Here is a 24,660-nt window from a genome sequence, read left to right as displayed (position 1 = left end):
CCTGGCTTGATGTGCCTCCTGCTCTTTTTGCTGGCAGCATCCCAGCTGCTAGGCAAGAGGTTGTCTCCAGCTGCCCTGCCTCTCCTTCTTGATTGGCTGTGGCATTGTGAGGCTCTATTTGAGCATCACAGACCCAGAGATCTGTGCTTGTGATAGTGTTTGTTAACTGACTCCCTGCTTTGTTTGTCCTTGCCTGTAAACCTGTCTTGGATTCCTTTGTTTCTGACCTCTGCATTGAACTTGGATCTTTAATTCGAAATTTCGCCAGCTCTGACCTACTGGCCACTCCCTTTTCAGACCATCACCAGCTTCTGGACTGTGGCACAGATGCTCTTCTGCAGTGACCATGTCCCTTGCCTGACCAACCTGGACTACAAGTACCCTTGACTGTTATCTTTGCTCAGTCTCTGTGCCATCTGGCCAGAATTATAGCATTGTGTAGTAAGACCTGGGGGCATCCAAGTACCGGTAGGCATGCTTGCCTTAAGGGAACATGGGCTGCTAAAGGTGGAAGAGTATCACAGTGTCAATGGCAGCATGGGGAATGTAATTATAGGCAGTGCTGTATCTTGGCCTAGGCCGACAAGGCCCAGGCCTAGGGCGGCACTTTGCAGGGGTGCAGCAAAAAGCTGCACCCCATACTGAAAAAAAAAAACAGCCTCCTCCCGACTCCCGCACGAAAAGGGTCTCCGCCGGCTTGCGCTACACTTTTAGTATAGTACCAGTCTTATGGGGCGAATTGGGCCAGAGGGCAGGGTCCAGGAGGCAAATCAATCTGGCACCCCCCATAAAGCGGTATGTTATTTAAATTAGGGGGTGCACAAGTTTAGTCAGGCCTAGGGCAGCACAAAACCTAAATACACCACTGATTATAGGTGGATTGGGAGTAAGGGATTCTGTCACTTTACCTATAATGGGAAAAGTGACATAGTACCCTTAAAAAAACGTTATTCAATATTTTTATGGGGAGTATAAAATACTGATTTACTCCGTTTAATGTAGGGATACTGAGAAGATAATTACATAATTGCTATACAGTGTACGTAGCTTTATCTGGGTTGTTCAGTCAGTGTGTAGATCTGTAACATTCTACATCTTTTTCAGAGTCAGTTTTAGACTTTCCTCCTCATTGTGCACCAAAGTCTAACAATAGATGCCGGTGTCCTTCATAGACAATCATCTCCTGCCTTCACTGTCCATTGTGGCCTGTTCACCCTCCCCATTCGCTGCCCTCTGCCTTTGTCTCTCACTGGCTGACCTTTCTCAATGGAATGACCTCGTGCTGGCTACACGACAAGCATGCCTTCACAAAGAGTCACATTCTCCGCATGGAATCTCAACGGTCTTGGATTTCCGGACATGACTGTCCGATTCTTGACCTTACTGACTATAGGCATAATAACATTAAAGCTGAACTTTTATTTCTTTTTTGGGTTTTAAGTAGAGTGAAAGAGGTTTGATGTCACCAACGTCAGAACTGTAAAATTCAAAGAAAAATTTGAAGTCTCTCTATGAGCTTTTTTCTTTCTCTATCCACCCCCTCATCTTGTAGTTGCCTTATCTTTTTTTTTTTCTTTTTTAAATTTCTCTGTAATCTACTGAGGTCCTCAGTCTGTTGGACCTGGAAGGAAAGATTCAGAGCCGGCTCACACTGCCACGACCATAAGTCGCCCCATGTCAGAGCGACTTTTTACCGCGACTTTACTGCGACTTTACCGCGACTTCAGCGCGACTTGTGAATTATTTTGCGCGACTTATATGACAGACGACTTTGTATTTGGCCAATCAGAATATGATGTGTTGTGACCTAATTCCCTTTTTCTGTTTTTTTTTTTACTCATTTCCTCATTGCCCACCAGTGCCACGTATCAGTGTCCACCAGTGCCACTGCCCACCAGTGCCATGTATCAGTGTCCACCAGTGCCACTGCCCACCAGTGCCACGTATGTGTCCACCAGTGCCACTGCCCACCAGTGCCACGAATCAGTGTCCACCAGTGCCACATATCAGTGCCACGAATCAGTGTCCACCAGTGCCACGTATCAGTGCCACATATCAGTGCCACGAATCGGTGTCCAACAGTGCCATGTATCAGTGCCACATATCAGTGTCCACCAGTGCCACGTATCAGTGCCATGTATCAGTGCCACGAATCAGTGTCCACCAGTGCCACGTATCAGTGCCACAAATCAGTGTCCACCAGTGCCACGTATCAGTGCCACGTATCAGTGTCCACCAGTGGCACGTATCAGTGCCACTAATCAGTGTCCACCAGTGCCACGTATCAGTGCCACGTATTGGCGCGACTTGCACGGACTTCATATAATTGAAGTCAATGCAAGTCGCCTCCAGGTCGCCCCAAAGTAGTACAGGACCCTTTTTCTAAGTCGGAGCGACTTGTGTCACTCCTATTAGAACGGGTCCTGTACTATTCAATGGCGAGCGACCCACCGCGACTTGTCAGGCGACCAAGTTGCCTGACAAGTCACGCTAGTGTGAAAGGACCCTAAGACGGCTCTCATTCATTTACATTGCATTTGTTATGACAAGCGACTTGGGGCGACTTGAGGGCACACAAGTCGCCTGACAAGTTGTGCTAGTGTGAATGGAGTCTCAAGAGGATAATCTGCTTCTGGAGGGAGCCATATAGGATCACTGCTCCAGCAGATATGTGTCTTGTTCTAACTGGCAGAGAGAGTGCGGGTTATGCTGATGGCCTTCATGCCAGAATACCGCTGCACAGGGTGACAACACTGCAGTGAGTTCACAGCACGTGACATCATGTTGCCAGAGCTGTATCACATATTATGTGGAACTCTGGGTTTTAATCAAAAATAATTTATTACTAGTTTTTTATGGTGACATTAAAGCCCAACTCCAGGAAAACAAGAGTTAACCACTTAAGCCCCAGAGGATTTGGCTGCTCAAAGACCAGGGCCTATTTTGTGATTCGGCACTGCGTGACTGTAACGAACAATTGCGCGGTCGTGCAATGCTGTATCCAAATGAAATTGATGTCCTTCTTTCCCCACAAACAGGGTTTTCTTTTGGTGGTATTTGATCACCTGTGCGATTTTTATTTTTTGCACTATAAACAAAAAAATAACGTCAATTTTGAAAAAATAACAATATTTTTTAGATGAAATTCCCCCCCAAAAAATGTAAAAATCTAAATTTTTTAACATTTTCGGCCAATTTGTTTTATGCTACATATTTTTGGTAAAAAAAAAATCGCCATAAGCGTATTTTGATTGGTTTGCGCAAAAGTTATTGCGTTTACTAAGGGAAAGATTTATGTAATTTTTATTGTTTTTTTTTTTTAACTAGTAATGGCGGCGATCTGCGATTTTCTTTCGCGGGACTGCGACATTGCGGCGGACAGATCGGACCCCTGACTAACATTTTTGACACTTTTGGGGGTACCAGTGACGTTACTACAGTAATCAGTGCTATACATATGCACTGTTACTGTAAAAATTACACTGGCCGGGAAGGGGTTAACTTTATTAGTGATCAAGGGGTTAAGTGTGTCCCTAGGGGCGTGCTTCTAACTGTCAAGGGGCGTGGCTTTTGATGTAACCACAGAGACATATGATCCTACATATCAGGCCGGTCAATCGCGCGGGGATCCCTGTGAACGAGCGGGGGGGGGGGGGGGGAGCGCGCCTCCGGCAGCGCGCGCTCGCCCCCTATTGGCTCGCGGGCGAGTGACGTGCCGGTACGTCACTTTGCCCAGGAGGGGCTGACTGCTGCAGTATATGTACTTGCGGCGGGCGGCAAGTGGTTAAATGATTGTTTTCATCTAGGGGATTTGGCAGAGATTTGACCCATTATTGGCAGGCTGAATGTACCAAGCTGACCAATCGATCAACTTGGGTGCAACTAGCCTGTGAGGCAGTTATCGCTAGTGGCTTCACCCGCCCCGCCGGGAGAGGTTAATGGCCCGGCAGGAGGGAATCCCTTGTCAGCACTGTCTGTGTCGATGGGGGAACCATGCAAATTTCATGGGTTGCAGGAAAAAAATTTGCACTGTATATGGCCGGCCTAACCCAATCTTCCCATTCTACTAGACTGGAAACAAGCGCAGTCTCACTACAAGGGAAGAGTTTTCGTTTTCCTAGGCTTTAATTAATTTACTCAAAGTTTAAAGGTTATAGCTTACACAGAAGTGATTTGTATTGGATTTTGCATTTCAGTGAGAGAAAAGCATATTAATTAGCAGGTACGTTGTTTTAGGTTTAGAGATAAGGGGCTAAGTTGGATTAGAAAATCATCTATGAATAGCATTACGCCTTTAGACACCATAGCCCTCAGTTATATTTTTGGCCAGGACACTATATCCATAAAGTTTGTATGTTCATTTGGATTTCCTCCAGGTTCCTCCCACACTCCACAGACATGCTGATAGGTTAATTGGCTCCTGTCGAAGGTGGCCCTAGTATGTGTGTACAAATAGACGATGCTCATGTGCTATCACACCCTGCATGCCAGTTCCAAGCTGAGAAATTGGGGAGGGTTGAGGAAAGAACCCAATGACTAATGTAAAAAGAATTCTATGGAAAAAGCTTTTAAGCATATTGCATATTGGTCATGAATGATGCCTAGAGAGCTGGTCCAGGGAATTTTTGAGAGCCAGATTCAATGTTGCTGATCTTCTTCAGCACTTTTGCGACCATTTCCTGTCTATAGGCACTGCAGTGGCGACTAAATGGCATTTCTTAACCACTGGCCAACCGTGCCAACCATGCTATAGCCATTGACGTCCTCCCAGAGCCGCATCCCCCGTGCGCCTGCTGTGGTGCACACCTGGAAACACACGGACACAGCTGACCACAGATCGGGGTAATCACAGCAGCTCTTTACCATGTGATCAGCTGTGTCAAATCACAGATGGTCAAGATGTAAACACACTAGCCAGGTATTGGCTGTGATAGCGTGAGGAGAGGAGAGAGACGGTTACTGGCTAGTGTGAAAGGGGACATCTGCACTGATCATCAGGGCACTACTGTTTTTCTTATCTATTCGCCTATAGACACTTCAGTCTGTTCAGAGGTGCTGCATCTGGTGTATGAGATGAGCAGGGAGTTACGTTGAACGCTCCATATGGACTCTATGAATGTTTTGTTGTTCTGCATAGACATTGATATACCCCAAATACTACTATTAATTTAAAGAGGTTGTAAACCCACTTTGTTTATATTTACCTATAGATAAGCCTACATTAAAGCGGAGTTCCGGGCACAAAAACGATATTTTTTTTTTTGTGCCCGTCCGCTAGTTCAGCCTAACCTGAAAAGGAATTGGATAGTTAGATTTTTTTTTTTTTTTAAAACTCACCTTGTAATTGACGATCGTAAATACTCACCTATGACAGCTTCCTCCTCCAGCGCCGAGGCTCTCCCCGTCACTTCCTGCCTCGCAATGATTCCTGGGAGCTAAACGTCATAGCTCCCAGGAATCAATGCGCCGCACCGGCCCCGCTCGTCATTTCCGGGCGACGCTGCATTCCCCTGCTAAACAGCTTCTGGGCATGCCCAGAAGCTGTTTAGGAATGCGGCGCCGCACCGGAAGTGACGAGAGGGGCCGGTGCAGCGCATTCTGGGACACGAAGATGTGGAAGAAGACAGAGAAGAGGACCGCGCCCGCTTCAGCTCCCCACAACCGAGATGGAAACGCTGTGGAAGAAAACTTCTAAGTAAGTATTTCTTCTAAAAGGTAAGTGCGAACCGGGACAGATCAGAGGCTATCCATTGTGGAATGTGCTAGCCCTGACTGTCCCGGGGGTATGTTAAAAAAAAAAAACGTTTCTCTGCCCGGAACTCCGCTTTAAGGCTTACCTATGGGTGCTATAAATATCTCCTAAACATGCATCGTTTAGGAGATATTTACATTGCATGCAGCCGATGAAGTCATTGGCGCATGCGCTCTGAAGGAACGGCCACTCGTGCCGTTCCTTCAGATCCCAGTGCCGTGAACAGCGGCTCCCGCGCGCATGCGCGGGAGTAATGTAATTGCGCCCCCGGCCAATCAAATGGCCGGAGGACGAGATCCAGAAAGCAGGTCGGCCTAACATGTCGGCCGTCCTGTCGGCACGGAGGGGGCTTAGTTTTTAGGTAAGTATTTCATAATGAGTTAGTATGCGATGCATACTAGCTCATTATGCCTTTGTCTTTACAGGTTTTTTTTTTTTTACATTTTTTTAAGCGGGTTTACTGAAAAAATAACTGAAACACCGCAGAACGGCAGTTTATAGTGGTCAGCACTTAAAGCGGAGTTCCGGCCTCAAAAATGACTTTGGGCCATCCGCTTGCTCTGTGTCACCTGAAAAAGAAATGGATAGTCACAATTTATTTTTTTTTTGTTTGCTTACCTTGATATAGAAGAAAATATACTCACCTTCCTTCCTCTTCCTCCCTCTGCGGCCGTGACCCGCGCCGTCACTTCCTGCTTGCATTGACTCCTGGGAGCTGAACATCATCGCTCCCAGGAATCAATGCGCCTGCACCGGCCCCGCTCGTCAGTTCCGGTTCAGGCACGTTATTCCCTGCTGAACAGCTTCTGGGCATGCCCAGAAGCTGTGCAGGAATGCCGCGCCTGCCCCGGAAGTGATGAGCTGGGCCGGTGCAGTGCATTGTGGGACCAAAGAGGACAGAAGAGGATGCAGAAGAGGACGCGCTGGCTTCAGCTGCCCACACCTGAGATGGCAGCGCTGGAGAAGAAATTTTCAAGGTAAGTATTTCTTCTAAAAGGTAAGTGCGACCCGGGACAGTTCAGAGGCTATCCATTATGGGATGTACTAGCCCTGACTGTCCCGGGGGTATTTTTAGTAAAAAATAGTTTCCGAGGCCGGAACTCCGCTTTAAGTACAAGAAGATTGCAGTTTGACAAAAGTTCTTTAACTTTGTTTTAGTGAAATATCAATGGGGAGCTGTTATGGGATTGTTACTGGAGACTGCAGAAAGCAGGCAGGTTTTTACAAGATGCTGGGGGTATATGGGCGCCCCACACCAGATGTCAGCTCTCCTTCTTTCTGTTCTGCTCTGAAATCTGAACGGCCAGTCTAGCCCACACAGCAATCATTCACTACAATAATTGTTATTGCTGTCTAGATACGGGAGCTGAGACTTGTGTTTTAGCACCGTAATCAAGAGCACAACATCCCCGAATTCCCCAAATCACAGAAGAGCAAGAATAGAAAAAAAAATACTTTATTATTCCAAAAAAATAAAAAAAAGGCCGGAGTGAGCAATATTGAGACCAATTAATTTACCGTGTAGAATGGCAACAATTGAGCAAGCTTTTCTGAACAAAACATAACGCAATGGAATACATTATTGATTAGCCATAAGAGCACAACATGGAATGTAAGCATACTCCATTTAAATGCTCTGTCTGGATTATTACTTTGGGATTTTATTCTGTTCTAGCTTTATCTTGTACTAAAAATACATTACAAGTCAAACATGAAAATATTGTATTGGAACTAACTTTGAGCAAGCAGCCTACCTGTCCAATTTGTATACTGACTTTTATCTCTGCAAGATAAATCTCAATGGTATAAAAATGTAGTGTACGGGTAACCTCCTTATAGCAGAGAAAAAAACACTGAGATGCATAACTACGAGTCCAATAAACCAGTCTTTATCAGGAATTACTCTGGTAAGCTTCCCTTTACAACATGCAGCACCTCCAGAGAGATGGAAAAAAATGTCTGAATCAAGACATAAAAACACACACAGTGGAGGGCGCCATTTAAGTGCAGTATTAAAACATTTATTGAATAATAAAAACAATTTGGCGTTTGCGAAGGCATGTAGAGCATAAGAAATCAGGATACCCAGGCCCAAAACCACTCCTTAACCACTTCTGGACCGGAAGGATTTGCCCCCTTAACCACTTGCCGACTGTGCACTGGTACATTTACGTCGGCAAAGTGGTAGTCCCAGGCAGAATCACATTAATAAACGTCATCTGCATGGGAGGAGCTAGCAGGAGAGCACGCACCGCCAGACAGAGGCGCGCTCCACCATACCTCCCAAGTTTTTGAGATGGGAATGAGGGACACCTATTAGTATATAGACATAGGACACACCCCTGCTATACCCCTTAAAGGAGATATGTACAAAAAAAAATATTGGTTAAACCCACAAGTGCATTTTTTTTACTACTATTCCCTTATATTGGCTTTTAGCAATTACAAATGCAGTAATTGAGAAATTGGATGAAAGGTTTAGCACTGAAAAAACACTTTTTGATAGATAAATAGTACATTTTATATACAATTATATAGATCAGACCAAAATGAGGGACAAATGAGGAGGAAAGAGGGACAGAGGGAGTTTATTCCAAATCAGGGACTGTCCCAGGGACAGTTGGGAGCTATGCTCCACCCCTCGATCATCAGCGGGGAAGCTGGCGGGAGTGTCAGTTGGCTCTGATTGCCGCCTGACCCTGGCGATCTCTCCCCGCTGACAGAAAAGGACGGCTAGCTGATGTAAACACAGCCACAGAGGCTATGCGATCCTGCTATATAGAATCACATGTCTCTATGGTCATCTCACAAGCCCAACCCCCCCACAGTTAGAATCACTCCCCTAGGCTTACATTTAACCCCTTGATCACCTATACTGTTAACCCCTTCCCTGAGTGTCATTATTACAGTAATAGTGCATATTTTTAGCACTGATTACTGTAGTAATGTCACTGGTCCCCCCAAAAGTGTCAAAAATGTCAGTTAGAGGTCCGATCTGTCTGCCGCAATGTCGTAGTCCTGCAAAAAATCGCAGATTGCTGCCATTACTAGTAAAAAAAAAGAAAAAAAAAAAAAGACATAAATCTGACTGATAATAAGTAATAAGTTTGACTGAGAATAAATCCCTAAATGCAATAACTTTTGCGCAAACCAATCAAAATACGCTTATTGCGATTTTTTTTACCAAAAATATGTAGCAGAAAACAAATTGGCCTAAAATGTTAAAAATTTTAGATTTGTAATATTTTTTTTTTTTGGGGGGGGGGGGGGGGATGTTATATAGCAGAATGTGAAAAATATTGTTTTGTTTTTTTTTTTTGCAAAATTGTCGCTCTTTTTTTGTTTATAGCAAAAAAACAAAAATCGCACAGGTGATCAAATAGCACCAAAAGAAAGCCCTATTTGTGGGGAAAAAAAGGATGTCAATTTTATTTAGGTAAACCGTCGCACGATCGCGCAATTGTCCGTTAAAGTAACGCAGTGCCGAATCGCAAAATAGGGCTTGGTCATTAAGGGGGCAAATCCTCCGGTCTGAAGGTGATTAATGACCAGGCCATTTTTTGTAATTCGGCACTGTGTTATTTTAACGGACAATTGCGCAGTCATGCAACACTGTATTTAAATAAAATTGATGTCCTTTTCCCCCGACAAACAGAGCTTTCTTTTGGTGGTATTTGATCACCTGTGTGATTTTTATGTTTTGCGCTATAAACAAAAAAAGAGCGACAATTTTGAAAAAAAAAAAAACAATAATTTTCACATTCTGCTATATAACATTCCCCCAAAAAATGTAAAAATCTAAATTTTTTAACATTTTAGGCCAATTTGTTGTCTGCTACATATTTTTGGTAAAAAAAAATCGCAATGAGCGTTTTTTGATTGGATTGCGCAAAAGTTATCGCATCTGCAAACTAAGGGAAATATATTTATGTAATTTTTATTGTTTTTTTTTTAATATAATCGATATGCGATTTTTTGCGGGACTGCGACATTGCGGCGGACAGATTGGACCCCTAACTGACTTTTTTGGGTGGACCAGTGACATTACTACAGTAATCAGTGCTAAAAATATGCACTGTTACTGTAACAATGCCATTGGCAGGGAAGGAGTTAACCCAGGGGCGATCAAAGAGTTAAATGTGTACCTACGGGCGCGTTTATAACTGTATGGGGGCAGGGCTTGTGAAATGATAATAGAGACCTGTGTTCCTATATAGAAGGAATACAGGAGCTCTGTGATCATTCCAGAGAGAAGAATGGTCGGCTGTGTTTACAACAGCTGACCGTTCTTCTATTTCAGCGGGGAACGATCGCCGGTGTCAGGCAGCAATCAAAGCTGCCTGCCCCATGCATCGGAGTCCCTGCTGCCCCCTAGCTGCAGGCATGCGACGTATACCTACGGCGGTCTGCGCAGGAGGGCCAGCCTGCCGCAGGCGGGCGGTCCTTAAGTGGTTAAACTGGTGCATTTCATGTTGCTGGGTGGTAAAGTGTCCTTAGTCTGAGCATGGAAACAACTTTAGGTTACATTGATGGCAGCAAAACGGAAAAGTTAGTGTATTATGGGCACAGGAAAAGGTAGTCAGCATCTTCTTAGCAAAGCACGATGATTTTGAGATGGTGAGGGAACCTTGGTGCTCTTATCTTCAACCACTGTGATACAAGTTGTACCATTACCCAGTACCTGATCTCTAAGCCTCCTTCTCTATACTTTCTGTTTCTCTCCTTCTACTCTCCTCTACTCAGACTTTCTTACCTATAATTCCAATATCCCGGTCATATTTTGGTGAATTACTCCGGGCTTCGTTCTACTATGTTATGGTTCTCCCTCATCAAGTTATGATTTTCTTGTTACAACATCTGGTCTTCGGACCCAACATAAAAGGACAGTTAGCTTTGCAGAAGGTCCTGAATGCAATTGTGATTATTATAAGATAACTAATGCTGATTTTTGGGCACAGTCTTCTCTAGAACAACGACTACAGAACTCTAACCCTCTTTAACCAGTTGCCAACCGCCCTCCGCAGATCTACTGCAACAGGGCGGCTCAGCTGCGCAAAATCAAGTAGATCTACGTGATTTCACGCATGCAATCTCGGCGGCGCGCGCGTGCCCCCGGAGCTGCGCTCCCGCTGTGTTTAGACACTGCGGGAGGCTGGCTGCGGGAGGAGAGGTGGCAATCGCCGCCGGCCCCTTGTGATTGTCAGAGAAACTGACAGAAGACCCACCGGCTTATGTAAACAAAGCAGGCGAGTCTTCTGTCAGACAGGCAGGGAGAGATCAGGAGTTTCAGCTAAGCTGATACACCGATTTCTCTGTGCCTGTCACAGAACCCTTCCCCCACAGTCAGTAAGCATATTTAGGCATACATTAACCCCTTTGATCGCCCCTGGTGTTAACCCCTTCCCTGCCAGTGTCATTTATACAGTAACAGTGCATATTATTTAGCACTGATTACTGTAGTAACGTCACTGGTCCCCAAAAAGTGTCAGAAATGTCAGCTAGGGGTCCGATCTGTCCGCCACAATGTCGCAGTCCTGCTAAAAATTGCAGATCGCCGCAATTACTAATAAAAAAATAAAAGTCCAAACATCTATCCCGTAGTTTGTAAACGCTATAACTTTTGCGTTAACCAATTAAAATACGCTTTTTGGGATTTTGTTTTATCAAAAATATGTAGCAGAATACAAATTGGACTAAACTGAAAAAAAAAATTAGATTTTTTACATTTTTTTATTGCGATTTTTTTATAGCAGAAAGTAAAAAAATATTGTGTTTTTTTTTTTTTTCAAAATTGTCTCTCTTTTTTTGTTTATAGCGCAAAATCTAAAAAGCGCAGAGGTGATCAAATACCACCAAAAGAAAGCTCTATTTGAGGGGAAAAAAGGACATCAATTGTATTAGGGTACAGCATTGCAATTTTCCCTTAAAGTAACGCAGTGCCGAATCACAAAAAATGGCCTGGTCATTAAAGGGTAAAACCTTCCGGAGCTTAAGTGGTTAAGGGAGTCGTTTTTATTGTGCTATACGGTCCCATATCCAGGGCCGATCCTGGGGTCACAGGAGCCTGGGTGCAGAAATATTTTTTGCGCCCCCACGTGGGTGTGGTCATCTTACTAACTCCTCCCCTTGTCCCCATGTCTTTAAAATGCCTTCACAATAGTCTAAGTTCGCTCTATTGTCATTTGGACCAGTGCCTTTTACTTTGTTGCCTGTATTAACCGGTTCATATTTTTGGTATGGATATCGTGATACACTATGTTTCATTGATGTTTTATAACATATCTATGTTCATTTATTTAATAAAAATTAATGAAAGTAAGAAATCAGGATACCCAGGGAACCCTGTAGCAGAGGCATTGAGTCCAGGGATTGTGTGGCATTGCTGCCAGCTGGGTAGGCAGAGAAAGCTCAGAGCACTTCCTGGTCAGATGGAAACCCCAGAGAATCTCAATGGATGATGTCAGGTGCCAGGGGACATCCTGGGGGCATGACTATGCATTTCAAGGCGTTCCTGCTTCTTTTCCAAATCTCTCAGGTCTTGAAACGCGTAGCCATTTCCTTAGGATGTCCCCCCATGCCTGACAGCATCTAACTAGTTGTTTGTTGATTGAACAAGGTGGGTATTGTGATTATGAAGTCATCTGAAACTCCACATAACCTTGTCCAATCAGATAAAAGCTTATGTTCATTAAAAAATTACAAGTTTCTTCGGCAACACCCGGAATAGCACAGCACTGCATGTATGTGGCACAGATTCTTACAGTGAATTTGAGCATCCTCAGTTTCCCTCTGGGCGTGACACACTGTTAATAACATGTAACCAAGCTGGCACAATATAAGGTAAAAATATAGAAAATCCCTGGAGTTCATCTTTAATATGTTCTGAGTTTTGGAGCCTGGAGGCTTTGTAGAGCTTTACATGACCTAGGTCCACATTGTTCCTGGTAGTCAGACCTCTTTTTTAGCCTCAGCTGTCCACAGGTTTTTTTTTTTATATGAGATGAAAGATGTAGGAGCCTGCTGCTGGGTGAAAAGACTCACTCCTGACAGAACAGTAAAAAAGATACAAAACCTACCTGCCTGTTTGTGTTGTGGAACCCAATAGGGGGGCAACCTATTAGTCCCCTCCTTTTCTCAGCAGTCAGCAGCAGAGAGAAGGGCAGATACTCTTCTCCTGCAGCTGCAGAACCCTCTCATCTCCACCTCCCCTGGTCTCAGTATTCAGCAGACTCCAGCAGCTGACTCCAGCCTTCCTCTGGTCCTCCTCCAGACCCTGCATGTCCTGCTTCTCAGCTCCACACCCAGCTTCTTCCTGGCAGCAGTACAAGGCAAGGGGGTGCACTGTGGTGTAAGGCAGGGTGGGGACTCTTGACTTCTGATAGTGGGAGGGGCTCTTGACAAGGGGGAGTGGGGTGCTCTGGACATCTATTCGTACAAATACAACTGGCCTTTTGAGGGAAACTATGATGTTGATGCGGCTCTCAATGAAATTGAGTTTGACACCCCTGGGCTTAACTATCTAACAGCCAACAGGAGGGGCACACAGGAACATACACGCACATACCAATGAAGAAAGCACTATTCCTACAGCACTATGGACAAGGTTAAAAGAAAGCACAGTCGATGGTGCCTGTTTTTGTCTGACTGAAACTTCAGACTGAGACATCCAATAGAGAGCAGACAGGATGAACCAATCAATTTAAGCATGAGCTACTGAGCTCTGTAGCTCTGTGAACAGCACATTTATTGAATCAGACTGTAAACTGACAGTGTTACAAAAGGGAAAAGAAGCAGAGGCCCCAACTGCTTTCTAAATATTTTTTTTAAAATGTAATTTTTTTCTAGTCCAGATATAATGAATAAAGAGCAAAACCACTGTACATACCCTATAAACCTACCATTTAATGCCTTAACAAGTAGCACAGGTAAGGTTGCCAATTTGTCTAAAGGAAGGAAATAATAATTATGGCAAAAAGTTTAATTTGTAGGTGACTATTTTAAGCATGACATAAACCCAGGCTCCACAAGTTACTGTACCTGAGAACACAAGCTACCCGAGTTACCATTAGTATACTTGCCATAATCTTCTTCACCCCAGTCCACGCATATCACAACCTCCATCTGGGAGTCTTGCCCAGATCATGCCAACTTTCTTAGCTGATTATGCAAGAATTGCCCACTCGTGGCGCATCAGAATCCTTTATTAATCCCAAAGTGGCATGCTTAGTAACTGAAATAAGGGTGATCCTGGGATCTTGGTACACATCATCATTGGGACAGAGCACCTAGATGTGGGATTTTCCCAGGAAATCCAAGACAGTTGGAATCTATTCATTGGCTAAACCCTTATCTGTCTGCAAGGAGACTCCCAAATGCCTACTGCATGGTGTAAATCAAACCTTGATGTCAGCATGTAGCTGTTCTTCCAATACCCCACCAACTGTCTACTCACCAGTGGTGGCCCGTCTATTAGGAGCGCAGGGGCGCCGCCCCCCCCCCCCCCCCCATCCATGCATCCGGCCCCCTAATCTACATGCAGGGCACTGGACACATTCATTCCAATGTTTTTTTGTTTTTTTTGAAGCACGTGATTAGAGCCAGAGGCTCTAATAGGCTTTATAAAAGGGTGGGCTCGGGGCGCAGAGCACTGCGCCCTAAGCCCACCCAGTTTTGTGACAATAGCGAATGAACACTCACTATTGTCACACGGATTCTCCTCCTGGCCAATCAGGAAGCGGGTCCTGAAGCCTGACCCACGGAGGAGACTGAGGGGGAAGCCGCCGCTGCCTGCCCTCCACATGTCAAGGTGAGTAAGCCGGCGACCGGGGGGGCCTTAAGGTGTGCGGGCTGGAGCTGGTGTGGTCCGGGGGGGGGTATGGTGTGTGGGCTGGTGTGGTCCGTCTGCCGCCCCCCTCGGCCCATGGAGCACCAGCTGCCACTGCTATTCACGACTGCAATTGCACATGTTTGGTAACGCAAATAAGGATGATGCCATAATCTTGGGACACAGCATCACTGGGACAGAGCATCTAGATGCAGGACTGTCCTGAGAAATCCGGGAGAGTTGGCATCTATGCATTGGCCAAATCCTTGTCTTTCTGCCAGGCAACCCCCAGATGCCTAGCGCATGGTGTAATACAGGCCTTGACGTCAGCGTTCACTTGGAGCTTCTCTACAAATGCCCCACCAACCCCTCTTTATCAACAGCGCTGGCATTGCCCGATGATCCACAAAGCTGACTCTGCTATGATGTTGGGACAATAAGAAAAATAAGTCAGGCCCCCCTATCACACTCTATAAACGGTTTAGGAATAAGGCTTTCAACATTCTGTATTTAACTTGCACTGCCCCCATTGCTCAGGCACCCCCTCCTAGAGTCAAACACGTCTCAGTCCTCGACTTTCATGCATTGTGCTAGCTCTACATTTAGATTCAGCCCCAGACTTCAATTCATATCCTGCATTGTCATTCCTCTTTCTAATCTCAGTGGGCTGAAAGTTTGCAAACAGACGCTCTGTCTGAATGTTATTTGTCCAAATAAAAATGGTTTCAATTACTCTCTCTGCATTTTTTTTTTTAACCAATATTTTTCTTGTGTGCGATTGTTCTTATGTGCAACTTGTTTTTTTTTTTTTAGAACTGTACTTTGTCAACTCAAGTAAAGAGAATTTAGGAAGAATTCCAGGCGATCCATCATGTTTTGCTGCTGCCTCCTGATGCCGTCATATGTTACCATGCAAGCGCCATTAATCCTCAAAGCAAATAGATTTATACATAGATTGCATAACAAATGCATGTGCTAAATGCAGTTCGTCAATGCAATTTATTACTCTAACATCCATTACAGTGGACTCGTAAAACTGTTTAAATCACGGGTCTCCAACCTATTATTGATTACTCAAGGAACACATTTTAAAGAATGTCAGCCCCTTAAAATGGTACCGATAGTCATTGATCTGTAACGTGTCTAGTTTTTGAAATATGAAAGGAAAGAGATTCCACTATTCAGCAAAGATGTATACATGACCAAGGCAAACAAAAAAGCTGGTTATCTTAAAGTGTATTTAAACCCTAACAATGAAATTCTCTTATATGTTCCCTTATGGTCTGTTAAATATACCATTCAAAACATTTTTTTTTATATCTGTACCATTCAAAACATTTTTTTTTTATATCTGTTGAATAAGTAAAAAATTAATAAACTCCTGTTGGTCCTTCCAGATATCTTGTAAAGCTGATACTTGTGCTCTCCAGATGTGCTCCAATCTTAGCCGTAGCATTATTTTTTTATTTATTTATTACCGGTATTGATATAACGCATTCGGTAAAGATCACAAAATACCTCCCCCTATCTTACGGAGAAGAGGGGAATGGGAGGTTTACTGTAGTCTTAAGAGCTGCCCTTCTTAACCAGGGTTCCTTGGAAACTTAGGGTTCCTCCACAGGTTCTTTGAGCTGTGTCTGGTTGACCTCCCATTGACCACCAGCAGGGCCATCTTTAATATTGATTGGACCCTGGGCAAATATTTTCTTGGGCTCTCCCAAATCCACTTATCAACTATTTGCAGGCAGTGCAGGCTCAAGGGGCAGCTGCTTTGGGCCCCACAACAATGAATGGGCCCAGGGCAGCCGCCCCTTTTGCCCTGTGTTAAAGACAGCCCTGCCTCCCAGTGGACCTAACACCACTTGGCAAAGTCAATGGCATAACACCAATGATCTTTTTAGCAATCTCTAAGAAAAGTATTCCAGCCACAACTGTAAGGAGGGCTATGACCAGCAATGCAGAGTGCCTTGAAAAAGTATTCATACCCCTTACCATTTTCCACATTTTGTCAAGATAAGAACCAAACAAATAAATGTTTTTTATTGGGATTTTATGTGATAGACCAACACAAAGTGGCACATAATTTTGAAGTGGAAGGAAAATGATAAATGTTTATTTTTATCTTGTTTTATAAATAAATATCTGAAAAGTGTGGTGTGTATTTGTATTCAGCCCCCTTTACTCTGATACCCCTAACTAAAATCTAGTGGAACCTATTGCCTTTAGATGTCACCTAATTAGTAAATTAAATCCACCTTTGTGTAATTTAATCTCAGTGTAAATACAGCTGTTCTGTGAATCCTTTAGAGGTTTGTTAGAGAACCTTAGTGAACAAACAGTATCATGAGGGCCAAGGAACACACCAGAGAGGTCAGAGATAAAGTTGCGGAGAAGTTTAACCACTTCAATACCGGGCACTCCCCCCCCCCCCCTTCCTGCCCAGGCCAATTTTCAGCTTTTAGCGCTGTTGCATTTTGAATGACAATTGCGCAGTCATGCAACACTGTACCTAAACCAAATTTATGTCATTTTGTTCCCACAAATAGAGCTTTCTTTTGGTGGTATTTGATCACCGCAAGATATTTTCTTTTTTACAAATAAAAAAAGAAACGTTTGAAAAAAAAAAAAAAAGTTTTATTGTTTATGTTAGACAATTTTGTAAATAGATACGTTCTTTCCTGCACTGATGAGCACTAATGAGGCCGCACTGACAGGCACTGATGAGGAGGCACTGATGGGGTGGCACTGATGGGGTGGCATTAATATGCGGCACTGATAGGCAGCACTGATATGCAGCTCTGATGGGCACTGATATGTGGCACTGATATGTAGCACTGATATGCAGCATTGATGGGCACTGATAGGCGGCACTGCTGGGCACTGATAGGCGGCATTGATGGGCACTGATAGGTGGCACTGACGGGCACTGGTAAGCGTCACTGATGGGCACTGATATGTGGCACTGATATGTAGCACTGATATGCAGCATTGATGGGCACTGATAGGCGGCACTGCTGGGCACTGATAGGCGGCATTGATGGGCACTGATAGGTGGCACTGATGGGCACTGGTAAGCGTCACTGATGGGCACTGATAGGTGGCACTGATGGGCACTGATAGGCGGCACTGATCGGCACTGATGGGCAGCACTGATAGGCGGCACCGATGGGCAATAATGGGCATTGGTTGGCGGCACTGATAGATGGCAATGATGGGCACTGGTGGGCAGAACTGGTGGGGAGGGCACTGGCGGGCTCCCTGAGCCCTGATTGCCATCCCTGGGGTCATGGGTGGGCATCCCTGGAGTCATGGGTGGGCATCCCTGGTGGTTCTAGTGGCACCCCCCAAGGATCTGCACTGGTAATCAATGCTCTGATTACCAGTGCAGACCCCCCCCCCTGTCAGGAGAGCCGCAGATCAGATCGGCTCTCCTCTACTCGTGCCTGTCCTACCAGAGGAGCGGGGATGTTCGTGTTGGGAGCACCATAAGATCAACCATAGAATTGGGATACTTCTATGTAACCGTCTAGCTTAAAGGATCTGCTCTATCTTAATATAGTAGCCCCAATCCCCTGGGGAAAATCCCAAACCTAATGCGATTTATGAACACATGGATGCAGGTCTGCCATGATCCTAATATGGGCACTTGGGAGCTCATCTAAGACCATACAATAATCATCACAGTTTCATCTGCCCCCTCCTCCATACTACTATATATGTGACATCAAGTGATAATTCTGGACAACAACAGAACCCCTATCTCATCAATTTGCCCCTGAAGAAGCTTTTTAGCAAAACATGTTGGGCAATGATATGGGTGGCAGCACTAGCGGCCCAACCTAATCTAATATAAGAGGGTTCACAATTTGTTGAAGTGTTGTCAATTGTCAAAAATTGTCCAAATATATGTATTCCCTATACTTTCTTTCCCTTTTCTTTCTTTTTGTTATATAAAGTGTTTTTAATCTGTAATTCGAAATAAAATGTATATATATGTTTTTTATCAATTATGTGTTGGTGTACAGCATGAGTATGATACCAAGAAAGTCCCCATATAGCCCGCATTCACCAATCCCCAATAGGGGTTTTTGGTAACACAACTTATCCATTGAAATTTGGGATGCAAGTATCAGATATATAAAAAAATTCTTTGCTACATAGCACAATCTTTCAATTTAAACATTTTCGTTTTTTTTGGCAGGTTCTTTTTTGATCGGTCTCTTGGTATCACCCCCCTCCCTGCTTGCAGTTTCTTAGGACATGTGAGAAATCCCAGGAAGCTGAAGGACCGGTCCCACAGCGCTGTGCGATCTCGCACATGCACAGTGGGGAGCTGGCTGTAATTCCTCAGGAATTTACTGCTGGCTCCCAAATCCAAGATGGCAGCACTGGGCGCCCACAATGGGGAGAAGAAATGTCTTCAGAAAGAGAGCGCTGGACTGGTAAGCACATAATTTATAAAAGTCTGCAGTGGCTGCCAACTTGTATTTATTTTTTCAAAAAGGGTGAAGTTCCTGTTAAAGGAATTCTGACTCCAATCTGTTATTCTGCAAGCTTGTTCATGGCCAGCAACTCAGAAAGTGCTGATGCCAAAAGCAACCAGATAACTGTCATTTTTCCCTCACTCCAAGTTTTCTTTACATGGGAGCTATTGTGCGCTTTCTGTGGGTGCAAAGTTAGCATTGGCAGGTAATGATGACACCAAATTAGCCCTGAAGATGCCCTATTAGATGGAACATGCTGGATGGAGTTGGGCACACTGATGTCTATGACTGCTGTCTCCCGGGGAGCAGTGCCTTCTATGTAAGATCTTCTTTGCCGGCTTGTTTTAATACTTGGTTTTTATGACTTTGCAAAAATAAATGTTGGGATTTGCTACACTCCTTTGCCCCTTATGATATGTATTATAGGGATGTCTGATATGAATGAGAGGATCAGGGGTGTCGTAGCTATAATCTGCTGGTGCTTGTGAGATCTGCTCCTTATACTCTATTCCTTCATCTATGTGAGAAGAATACCTTGATGTGGCCCAGGCTAATACATGATGAGTGCAGGATACCTCTGTATGTGATGTTTTTATTCTAGTAAGCCTTCGGATTGTCAGTAATAAACTTGCACATGACGATCACTGCAGCATGGTGTTGAAGCACACGGGTGTTATACTTGGACTTTTATTAGCTTTGCAAAATTTGTTTTATGGTGTTTATGTTATTATTGTTTATGTTATTATGGTTTCTGTTTTTATTGTAGAAGTGGTGCATTATATTTACTTCAGAGAAAGTCACATGACGAAACACGTTGACCGGACGTGACATCACAATCACATACAGTCCGGAAGTGGTGATTTTATAATAGTTTTAAGGGGGCTGTTTCCTTTTTTTACATATGTGAGTGTATTTTAATAAAGCACTTTGTGTTTTTCATTTAATATTACTTTATGGAAGTCTTACAATTTGTGCATTGATTCTGAGGGGGCAAATGTGAAGATCTTTATTAAGGGTATGGTGAAGCAGTGGCTTGAGAATTCTTTAAGGGGCACGGAGAAGAATCCTGATTGGGCTGCTTTTTGATAGATATTTCTTGTAAGCCTTTGTCCAATTTGAGCACAAGTGATTTAAAGGGACAATGTACAGAAATGTATAAAAAGAATTCTGATTGGGCTATCACTCAATCAATCAATCTGATTCTCTAGTAAGCCTTTGTCTAATTTGAGTGTTTTGGTGCCTATAAGTGACAGTGCATGGAAACTCGGAGAAAGGTTATAACACTGGTGTATGGTATTTTAAAGGAACAGTGCATGCATTTTTTATGTAAGTGGATATACAGTAGTGCATGTGCTTAGTATTTGGTTTTAAACATGCCACTCAATTATTTGTTTCTGTTGTGTTTGCATACTGATTCAGAGGTGAATATACCATGGATGCTATGACATGTGGGAAAATTTAAGTGCAACATCTGACCGAATAAAGTTTGTGTAAAAATGCTATTTCAGTCTGCATCTGATAGTGGGTCATAGTCACCTGGAGAGAATCAAATCTGCAAATTTCTAAGAATCGGAAGTGAGTTTGTGAGATTCATATGTAATGCGTTTTTGACCTACACATGGCTAGTGGGTCAATGTCCTTTGCTGAGCGCTCTACCTGCCTGAGTATACAAGTTGAGAGCTATGTATGATTGATATTTGTGTGTAGTTTATACATTTATATCCATTAAAATTTGAATTCCTAAACTATGACATTTTTATCCTCTTATGAAAACATCATACTGTAATTGAGCGGAATTGGAGAAGGTGGGATACATCTGAGGAGACAATTCCTTATAGAATTTATCTTAGTCCTGGATTATATAGAAAGACGCTGTATGACTCACTGTATGAGGGGTCAAAGAGCTCTGGTAAGCCTCCTCTTTCACTTGAGGAATAAAGGAGGTGAAGGACTGTATTGAGCTTGAAGGTTTCAAGAACATATTATTATTATTATTTTTATTATTATACAGGATTTATATAGCGCCAACAGTTTGCGCAGCGCTTTACATGAGAGCAGACAGTACAGTTACAATACAAATCAATGCACTTTGAATCAGGGGGCCCTGCTCGTTAAAGTTAACAATCTAACAGGGAGGTTCAAGTGAATAAAAGGTAAAAGCTGTGGGGGAAGAGCTAATGGAGAAAATGAAGGAACTGTTGTTAGGTGTGGGTAGGAAAGGCTTCTCTGAAGAGATAGGTTTTCAGGGATCGTCTAAAAGCAGAGTAGTAGCTAATCGGACAGATTGGGGAAGGGAGTTCAATAGGATGGGAGAGGCTATGGAAAAGTCCTGGAGACAAGAATGGGAGGAGGTGACAAGGGAACTAGCGAGTAGGAGGTCTTGGGAGGAATGAAGAAAACGATTGGGTTATCATTTTGAGACAAGGTTAGTAATGTAGCTGGGGGCAGAGTTGTGGAGCGCTTTGTGAGTTGTTGTTAGTATTTTGAACTTAATTAGTTGGGTGAGCGGGAGCCAATGGTGGGATTGGCACAGAAGAGTAGCAGACACGGAGCGGTTGGATAAGCCTGGCAGCAGCATTCATAATGGACTGAAAGGGGGATAGCCTATGTAAAGGTAAGCCATTGAGGAGGGAGTTGCAGTAGTCGCGGCGGGAGTGAATTTTGGAGATGTTTCGGAGGTTGAGGCACCAAGATTTTGACAGAGATTGGACGTGGGTCATAAGAATATTGGACTTTTATTCATACTAACTTGGACTTATTATTGCATCACTGGACTTGGTTGAATCAATTTGAGTGCAGTATACCTGTGCAGAATTTTCTCCACTTAGAGCCGGTTCACACTGGGGACAGGTCGCCGTAGGTCGCCTGCCATAGAGAAGCTGCGGACCCGTTCTAATAGGAGCGACACAAGTCGCTCCGACTTAGAAAAAGGATCCGGAGCTTCTTTGGGGCGACCCGGAGCGACCTGCATTGACTTCAATGTTATGAAGTCCGTGCCGGCCGCTCCGAGGTCGCGGTGCGAGCTGCGCACCGCGACTTGTGAGGTCGCCCCGGCAAGTCGGATCGCTCTAATGTGAACCGGCTCTAAAAGTAAATATTTCAGCCTATTTATTAATTTAAATGTATTTGCCCACAGCTTTAGAGTAAACCCATTTTTAAATGTTAACATACCATTACCAATCTTGCAGGGAGTAACAGAACAGTTAAAATACTAGCCTCTCCAGGAGAAAAGGCTGCTCTAGGCTCCTACTAGTGCTAAATGGATACTTACTTAGTCATGTAACCAAAGGGGAAGTTCAGACTGTAGATTGGTTAATCTTCCCATTTAGCAATAAACAGAATATGAGGGGAAACCCTAGGTAACGGTTAACACCATGGCCATATTATTTTTTTTCTGTCTGGGTCCAGTAGTGGAGATTTCCCATCACTTTCTGACCCAGAGACAGAATGGTAAGGGAGTGTATGGAAAATTCCTTTTTAGACGATTGTCATTGGAATAGGTGTCCCTTTGGAAAGATTTCTCCATCACCACTTATTCTGGTGACACATGTAAAATTTGGATTTCCTATCACTTTCTGTCTCAGTGACAATGGTCACCAGGACAAATAGAAATTATTAATCTAGCTAGGTGGGGACAAAGACAGAAAATAAAAAAAAATGGCAGGGTCTAACCCTTTCACACCTTATTCAAAACTGAAAAAAATGGGCTATTATTACACTAAAGTTTTGGTTGACTCCTGCTGAAACGGCTAAAATTTGAGTTGTGGGTAGACCTACAAACTCTACCTTTCTGGAGAAAAGGTAATGGAAAAGGTCAGGTGGAAAATTGTCAAATTGTAAGGTAAACCGGATTCCCAACATCAGAAAGCAAGTGTGAATTTATGCTCATACACATTGCACATGTGCTAATTTTTCCGAGCAAAGGGGCAATGCTAGATATACTGTTCCTATTCATGCACTTGGCGCTCTGTGGCCAATTTTAACTGGTCTATCACTATGAGTAGTTGGTGAATGGTCTTTAGCTTGTTCCTGTGTTCCCGAGACCTGATCCGCTGTACCTGCTTATCTGTGTATGACCTTGCTTGCCTTTGTACTTTGCTTCTGCTCTGTTACCTAACTACTCTGACCCCTGCCTGTTTACTTGTCTTGCCTGCTGATTCTGTACTGCTTTGCCCGGCTGTTGCTGACCTTGACCTACCTTCTGGACTTGCTTTGCCTGCTGATTCGGTTCCTCGCTGCTGACTGCTGCTCATCTACTGGTCCTGCTTGCGTCTCCTGCTCTGGTGCAAAGTTTATCATGCATCCTATTAGAAAGACTGCTACTACCAGCTCTATTCACCTATAGAGTGGACATCACTCCTTGCTTTTACACTCTCTGTCTTCACCTTCAGGAGTGTTGGGCGGGAGGTGCAAGGGAGGCCTCCACAACATTCTAGTCTTCACCAGGTACATGATACAGATACAGTCACTGTTCAGGTATTCAGTTAATCGTCAGATGAAGCTTCCTCCATCCACTCTGTTGGCATGGCTGAACAAAAGCAATCAAGTCCTATATGACCATCCTAACTGCGGTGTAAAGCAGAGAGCACATAGTGATTGTGACGGTACTCACCCTCACTGGGAGTGAAAGACAGACACTATGTGACAGATACCTGATGGACACTGAGAATATGGTTTAGATAACTTCAAATGGGAGAGTAATATTTATCAACAGTATCTCTCAAGAAATATGAAGATAAGCCCCTAAGTGTAAGTGGTACCTTAAAGCAGAGATTCAAAAAAAGTGAAGTCCTACTGGTTCATTCCCTCCCCATGTAGTTGAGTTAGAGTTTTTTTGGGGGGAGAGACGGGGGGGGGGGGGGGCGAGTACTGATTTTTATTGGTACCAGCTCCCATTTCCACAATCCTCACCTAAGCAAGGATGACATCCCTTCCTTGTTTCCTCCCCTCCCACAGCTTACTGGGACATGTCATTTATTCCAGGAGGCTGCAAGACCATTGACAAAGCACATGTGCTTTCAAGAGCTTACGCATGTGCAGTGGGGAGTCAACTGTGATTCCTCCACAGCTGGCTCCCATATCCAAGATGATGGCACCAGGGACCTGGATCGGTGAGAACCTGCATAGGTCCCCCAGAAACTGGTAAGCACCTGTTAGTTATTAAAAGTCAGCAGCTACTGTATTTAAAAAAAAAAACAGCTGAAGTTCCTCCTGTAGATGTCTAGACTATATAATGAGTATGTAAACCCAACATTTCATATTCCTGATATGTGCCTGCTGTGCCATGTATTTGTATAAAATAGTATCCTGTTCTCTTTGTATTGTTTGCTTTGTGTGAAATCCCTGGTGTTCCTGCCAGTCCCTCTGCTTTCCTATTAAAAACTGATCACACTAAGCAGGAGAACACAGTGTGGTCAGTTCTCTAGTTGTGTTAATACCTCCCATGATCAGAGTTGTCCTGACATCCCCCCCCCCTTGCACAGCCTTTCACTGGGAAGTTCAGTTTGCTGTTGTTCCCCCCCCCCCCCCAGCACTTATGCAGCTGAGAACAGAGAGTATGTGATCATTTATAAAAAAGGGAGAAAAAAGTATTTATATAT

The 24,660-nt window shown here is 43.9% G+C and overlaps 1 pseudogene across 1 annotated transcript in view; it reads right to left on the bottom strand.

Moving 5' to 3' along the window:
• LOC309549688 (atrial natriuretic peptide receptor 2-like) overlaps nucleotides 1-23,359 on the bottom strand; it is a 159,436-nt pseudogene extending 136,077 nt beyond the window's left edge. The window contains exon 1 of the transcript in view: nucleotides 23,259-23,359. The product of the transcript in view is annotated as an atrial natriuretic peptide receptor 2-like (transcript). The remainder of the gene's footprint in view (nucleotides 1-23,258) is intronic.
• Between the last annotated feature and the right edge of the window lie 1,301 nt (nucleotides 23,360-24,660).

This window comes from Pelophylax lessonae (genome assembly GCF_965119305.1).
Source record: "Pelophylax lessonae genome assembly, chromosome: 1".
In the NCBI taxonomy this organism is placed as follows: domain Eukaryota; kingdom Metazoa; phylum Chordata; class Amphibia; order Anura; family Ranidae; genus Pelophylax; species Pelophylax lessonae.
This window is presented reverse-complemented; position numbering and strand designations above follow the sequence as displayed.